Genomic DNA, 6,651 nt, shown 5'->3' with positions numbered 1-6,651 from the left:
AACAGTTAATAGTTTTTGAAATATTCAAAAAATAAACTTGCAAAATTGTGAAATTTTTAAATTTTGAACTTGCGAAATTTTTTTTCGATTTTTTTTTTCTTTGCTGAACTTTGTTCTACGATTCTAACGCTTTTAGATTTGACATGGATTGACCCAGATTGATATAGAAAAACTACACAATTCTTAGAAACATGCAATGCATGCAAATAACAGACGCTAAATTTTATTTTTTAACCTTTTCTGAATTTTCATTTCTAAATATGTCATTGTCACTCGCTGTCTTAAGCAAACAAGTAGTTAAATAAATCAAAAGGTAGGGCAGTAATTAGAAACAGAAAACTTTGAAAGATTGATTTGCATATTTTTTATTTGCTTTTCTTTAATTTACGCGTGACATTTTTGAAATAAATTTAAATAGATATTAAAAAACAAAAATCTTACACTTTTCGGTTCTTTATTGTTGCGTTTCTGTAATAAAATTTACATTTTGGTCGGTTTAAGTAGCATTTTTTTGCGAACTGCAGCGATACACAACCGGATGGTAACTACCTCAGCAACAAGCGTCTATTTTTGGAATTGGTAAAAAAAAAACTGCAAAGACATGCCACTAAAATCGCCTTATACCAGTTTAGACAGATATGTATGTATTTTCTTGAATTGTTTTAAATTTTTCCCCACATTGCTTCCTTTCTTTTCTCTATTCAATTTCTAAAAAAAATATAGTAAAGCAAGAATTTCCTGTAGATTTTCTGCTAGCGAAATCCCACAAATTTTTGCAATTTTCTGCATATCTGCACTTAAATTGGCTTGTATCTATGTAACTTACGCTGCTGTCCACACTCCTACGCTATGGTCCGCTCACTTTCATTTAAAATGCTGCGTGAATAATTTGCTCTATCAACACTTGATCATGTTTCATTTGAAAAATAAAAAAGCGCGGAAAAATAAAAAGTCCGATTTACCACAGTTTGCGTCAAAGAAAATAAAAAATTTAGAAGTTGATATTTTTGAGGGAAATTTTTTCAACTGGTAAGGCAAACGGGGAAAAATTACGTTTTGAGCAAAATAAAAAAATTCTACAGCTGCCTGAATTAGGGACGACTGGTCACAATGACACTTGTGATACTCAAACATCAACTGGCTGCGATACTAAATTTTTCATTTTTCCTGTAATTCCCTCTGCCGTATTTTGTATTTAAAATTATAGGGAAATGTATGTACTTATACGTATGTACAGTGCTGAGGTCTCATGGCTGCCTGACATTGTTGCGGCTTCTAAGAAAATTCACTTTTCCAAAGTGAGTTACCACTCAGCCGCCCATGGTTGGTCACTCAATAGCACCTATATAACTGCGCTACTTTAAATTTTTTTATGCTCTGAGTTTCATACCAACTTGTCCAACTACTTAATTGGATTTCTGATAAAATTCCTAGTTATGCAACTGGAAAATGGCATCGCAACATGGCATGAAAACCATTAAAAAAGTGGAAACCGAAAGTGGTTTTAAATCTTGAAAATATTTCAATTTTCATTAGACATCGCAAAGCTGTGTGAATATTAAAATTACACAACTAACAAAATTTCCAACATAATTGGTTTTCTTCTTGGATCAAATTCAGGTGAACAGGTGGCGCTGAAGTCGAGTTATTAGTAAAAATCATATTTATCGTCAAATTTGTCTCATAAAAAAATTACCCGTCAGTTGGCGCTGGGGTCGAACAATTACTAAAAATCGTATTTACAATCTGATTTGGCTAATAAACCCTTGTCGTTAGCTGATTAAGTTAATTGACATTTTGACAAAACTGACTATATTTCATTTGAATTTTTTGTGGTTGTAATTTTTTTTTTATAAAAATCTAGCACATTACATAACCAGTCACATATAAATAAAAGTTATAAAAACTCAACAAACTTTAACGAATTTAGCCAAAAATTTTAAATTTTTGTTCAGAATTTTCAGAAAGTTATTGGTATGCAGTTGTATAGCCCATTAAATTTTAGCAGGTTAAAGTGCAAATTTCAAGACGCTAGAAAATCGCGTTGATTTTTGATAATTTTTTTGGCATTTTCTTCCATATAAAAGAAATTATCGAGCATACTTTATATAGAAGAAAATGCACAAAACTTAATATACATATGTATGCATATATTGGTAAAAAAAGCACGATATAGATAGGTACATACATTGATATTTTTCATTATTCCTCTTTGCTTTGATTTTCACTTTCATTTCACCTTCCAGTGTTTTTGAGTTTTCCAAAGCTTTCCATTACAGCTAAGTACTTGAATACAATTTAATCTGCACAAAAAGACATTTTGAAAATTAAAACAAGTTCTCAATTCTTTAATGATATGCATTGCACTTTTTTTATGTGATTCACTTGCAATTAAAGAACTTTGAAATAAATTGAATTGAGAAAATTGTTCAGTGAACACCTTTTCTTTTGAAAACTTTCTAGGTCAATAGCAGCGCTGCAGTAACAAGCATTTAAATTGCTTCATTCACTCCTTTCACGTTTCAGGAACAAAGACATGTACTATGTAAATAAAGAGTAAAGTGTTTTTGTAATTATTGACCTGGTAGCAACTATTGAGTTTTAATCATAATTTTTATTTTATGGAAATAATAAAAAACTGGCCACTACAGGCACGCAAAATAATTTAGGTTTTTTTATTTTCTAGAGCTGGTAGTCCATTGAGCAGCGAGAATTTTCTCCTCTTGATAATTAAACCATAAAACTGGAAATGCTCTTTAATTCCAGATCAGTTAAGCTATGTACGGTTAAATATTCTCCACTGTTTTTCATCTCTGCAGGAATATTTTGTAACGGCTGCCGTAGCCGCTTTGTCAGAGGTGCGTGTTCAGTGAAATGTCCTTAGAGAAGAATTATGGGTTCCAGATTAAAGAGGAAATTCTGTAGAATTTAAGCGGAATCAATTTATTGGTGCATAGGGATTGGTAAGTATTGAAAATGTCCTTTTAAAATTGTATCCCTGAAATTTCGCAATATTTGTTTTTGAAATAATTACACGTTAAGGACTTATATAAAGTGGATAACAACCTCCAATTTGGTCGTTCTAACTTTGTCAGCTTAAAAAATTGCCTATTCGTCCTTGTGAATTCAAAAAAATTTTCAACTTTTTTTAATTCTAAAGAAATTTCCTCTTTCATTTCATATGTTTGAAATTACAAAGTCCTTTGAGAGAGAAAAAAATAAAAATGCCACTTTAAATAATAAAGTAGGTTTCAAAACCATTTATTTATTACTTATTTTATGGTGGGAGAGCTTCTCAAACAATATAGAAGCAATTTTTTCGATTTAAGTTGTTGAAAAGTAATGAACATCTCAATCCCGGAATCCCGGGACTGTGAGAACGACATCCCGAAAATCTAGGGATCGTAAAAAACGAAAAAGTTAACATCCCTAGTACATACCGTTATGTATAATGTGCATGTCCAATTAAATATATATAAAAAATACATACAGTGGTCAAAAAATTCTAGCCGAATCACTTTTTGTAAAGTTTTTGCGTATTATTTTTGTTGTTATTTAATTTTAGTTATTTTTTTTTACAAAAATATAGTTCATTCTTTAACAAACCCGTGAAAATCCAAGTTTCCAACTTTGTGCAATATTAAAAAAAAATCAATAAACTTTCGTACAAAATTTCGAGCTTTTTTCAAATTCTAAAAAATTAACCGTAATTTTTAGCCATTTAAAACTTGTACTTTATTCTACTATAATTCAATGGGCTACAAAACTGCATACTTAGAATCTAATTAAAAACTCGAAATTTTTACGAAGATTTGTTGATATTTTTTTTTTTTTTTAATTTGCAAAAATTTTTAAGGCAGTGCCACTCGATTGGTACATTTGTGCATTTCTATATTAGGCTATTGGTACAAAATAAAAATATTCTCACATTTTTTTTTTTTAGTCCAAAGATTGGTACAGTACAGCAATATTCTATTGAAAAATTTTAACAAATTATTTTTCGTGATTGGGATAAAAAAAAATATTTGGGTATTCACACATTTGGGATACGATTTGCACCAAATTTCGGCAAAAACCCAATCGTGTGACACTGCCTTTCAACTTGTATTTAATGTTATTTAAAAATGAACTATAAAAAACTAACCAAAATTAAATAACAACAAATATTATATTTTAAAACTTGCCAAAATTTGGTGCGGCTATAATTTTTTCGACTATTGTACATAATTTGAATAAGACTACTCGGTTGTGCAATCGTAGTAGCACAATGCCACTAATATTTGACTTACAACCAAAATACGGCCAGGAATTTCCAAATTTCTACCCTGTTTGTGTGAAATATTTTATTTTTATCAGTATTTTTCTTTTAATCAATCTATTTTGAAATAAGTTAAAATAAAAAAATATTTTGTCAGAAACATCCTCTGGTTTCTGTTGAGCTTGATTTGTTGACGATTCTCTGCAGGTCTCGAAAGCGATCAAAAAGCTTCTCAATGGAATACCGAGATAGTATTGTGCGATTGGCTACATGAGCGCCAGATTTTGAATTCCTCATAACAAATTCTGTATGAGCTGTAAAAGTGAGGAGAATTTAGAAATGACTAGAACTTCAGTAGAAAATATCACAGGAGATTCTCCCTGGATTCATTAAAATATGGGCATGGCTTAGGCACAAATAGGGATAAATCTAGATGCATTTTCTCCTAGGCTTCAAAATTTACTTTAGTGAATTTTTGATGAGAGCAACCTCTCTAACCCGCACTTAGAAATATTCTAGTCTTATCATCCAAGGCAAAGCCTCAAACCACCATAACAAAATATATTCGTATAAAAATGTGTTGATTGCATTCAACGCATAATTAAGTAGTTAAATGAGAAATAACCGCAAATGAATGAAAGTGAAAGAAACATTAATTGGAAGAAAAGAAGAGCAAATCAAACGAAAAGGGATTTATACGCGTAAAGAGTTCGCTGTAAAACTTTTAATGGTAACATGCTGCGATGACACTTGAAAGCACACAAGAGAGAGGAGGAAAACAAAAACGAAATTAAAAACTAAACAAATAAAAAAGCAAAAGCACCAACAATACTAAAAAAAGGCAAATGTAGCACGAGCTGCAGGTCAAAGCCAGCAAAACTCTGAACAGCCAAACAACTCGCAGACTTATTTAATATCCCCACAAGCAAAGTGTGCAAAACTATTCAGCTGCTTAAGGTGTGCTGTATAAATGCAACTACTATTGGTATGCACAACGCACTAACAACAAGAACAACAGTATAACAACAATAGTATAAAAAAAAGCACACCACATTTTTTAGTGAAGAAGTTTGGTAAAAGAATTTTCATAAATTCTGAAGAGCCAACACAATTACAGAAAAGTTCCGAATGCAACATGGCAACGGTGAATTGGGAAATGGAATAATGCAATGCAAAAAAACAAAAACAATACAAACAAAAAATATACATACGCACTATAAACGCAGAGTAACTTGCAACTCCATTTGAAAGCTAACAACTGGGGCGATGGTGGCTTAGAAGAACAAGCAAAAGCGGAAATATTTGTAGTGTTTCGTGAAATGCGTGTACCCGGGGCAACATACAGCCATAGCCAGCAAGCGATTTAGGCCAAAACTTTTCCAACATCTTATTTGAAGCAACACCACTTACACTTCACTCAATCCGGTTGAGCTCTTTGCCAAAGACGCTTGTCTTGGTAAAAAGTTTGCTAAAACTTGCTGCTGACTGACTTCACTGTTTTGCTTATTTTTTTATTTTTTTGTTTCTTGGCTAAAAAAGTTTATATTGCGTTTGTTAGACTCGCAACTGAGCGATATTGTAAGTGTCAGGTAGATGAAATGAAGATATCCAATGATACAAATATCTACTTGTTTACGTAATTAAAACGCTGATGTAGAAATTTTCTCAGAAAGTTGGTAATGGAAAGCAAAATTGCTCAGGTATTTAGTGTAATTAATTAGTAGAAAATCAACTTTGTGGAAAAATTAATTTGTATTTCTCGCTAAAATAAAAATTATGAGATGGGGATTCTAGTTGCTCTAGGAGCTTTTTTTTTAAAGTAGGTATTTGAAGCTAAACATTCTGCCTTAAACATAAAAGTGTAAGCTTCAATAATTTGGTACTTGATAGGCTGCACGTACTTGGTTACCTTGAAGGGGCTCTACTTATCACTGTTCGAGTCGCTTCGATGTTTATATAAACATGGCCATAGACTTAAATTCGTAAAAAATATTGAAGACTTTAACTGCTTTATAAATCGTAAATTTGTATAGAAACGTAACTTTATAGAGCTCTTAAATCCTACTATATTTTGTATGAATAACGCCATAAGACTTTTCTCAACCCAGCTTATAGAAGAGCTCGGAATCGCACGAGCCTTGTGCTTTCCATGCACATAACTTTCCATATGAAGACTTTCTCCCTTAGGTAGATATAGAGCTAGAAAAGATAGCGATGCTCTACGACCGGTAGGTATAGTTAGCCCTCAACTCTTCACAAGGCCTCAGCCAACCCTAGAGTCTCTATAAAATTCAGAATGGATACCGGGTATATGTAGTGAATGTGCTCCTCTCCGGGCTAGAGATGCCGTATGTTCCTCTCCCTTCTGCGTGAAAAAGCCACACGCTCCACAA

The sequence above is a fragment of the Rhagoletis pomonella genome, unplaced genomic scaffold (assembly GCF_013731165.1).
Source record: "Rhagoletis pomonella isolate Grant_MI unplaced genomic scaffold, Rhpom_1.0 Rhpom_scaffold_00005, whole genome shotgun sequence".
NCBI classification, from domain to species: domain Eukaryota; kingdom Metazoa; phylum Arthropoda; class Insecta; order Diptera; family Tephritidae; genus Rhagoletis; species Rhagoletis pomonella.
The sequence above is the reverse complement of the archived record's forward strand: the minus strand, read 5'-3'. Positions refer to the sequence as shown.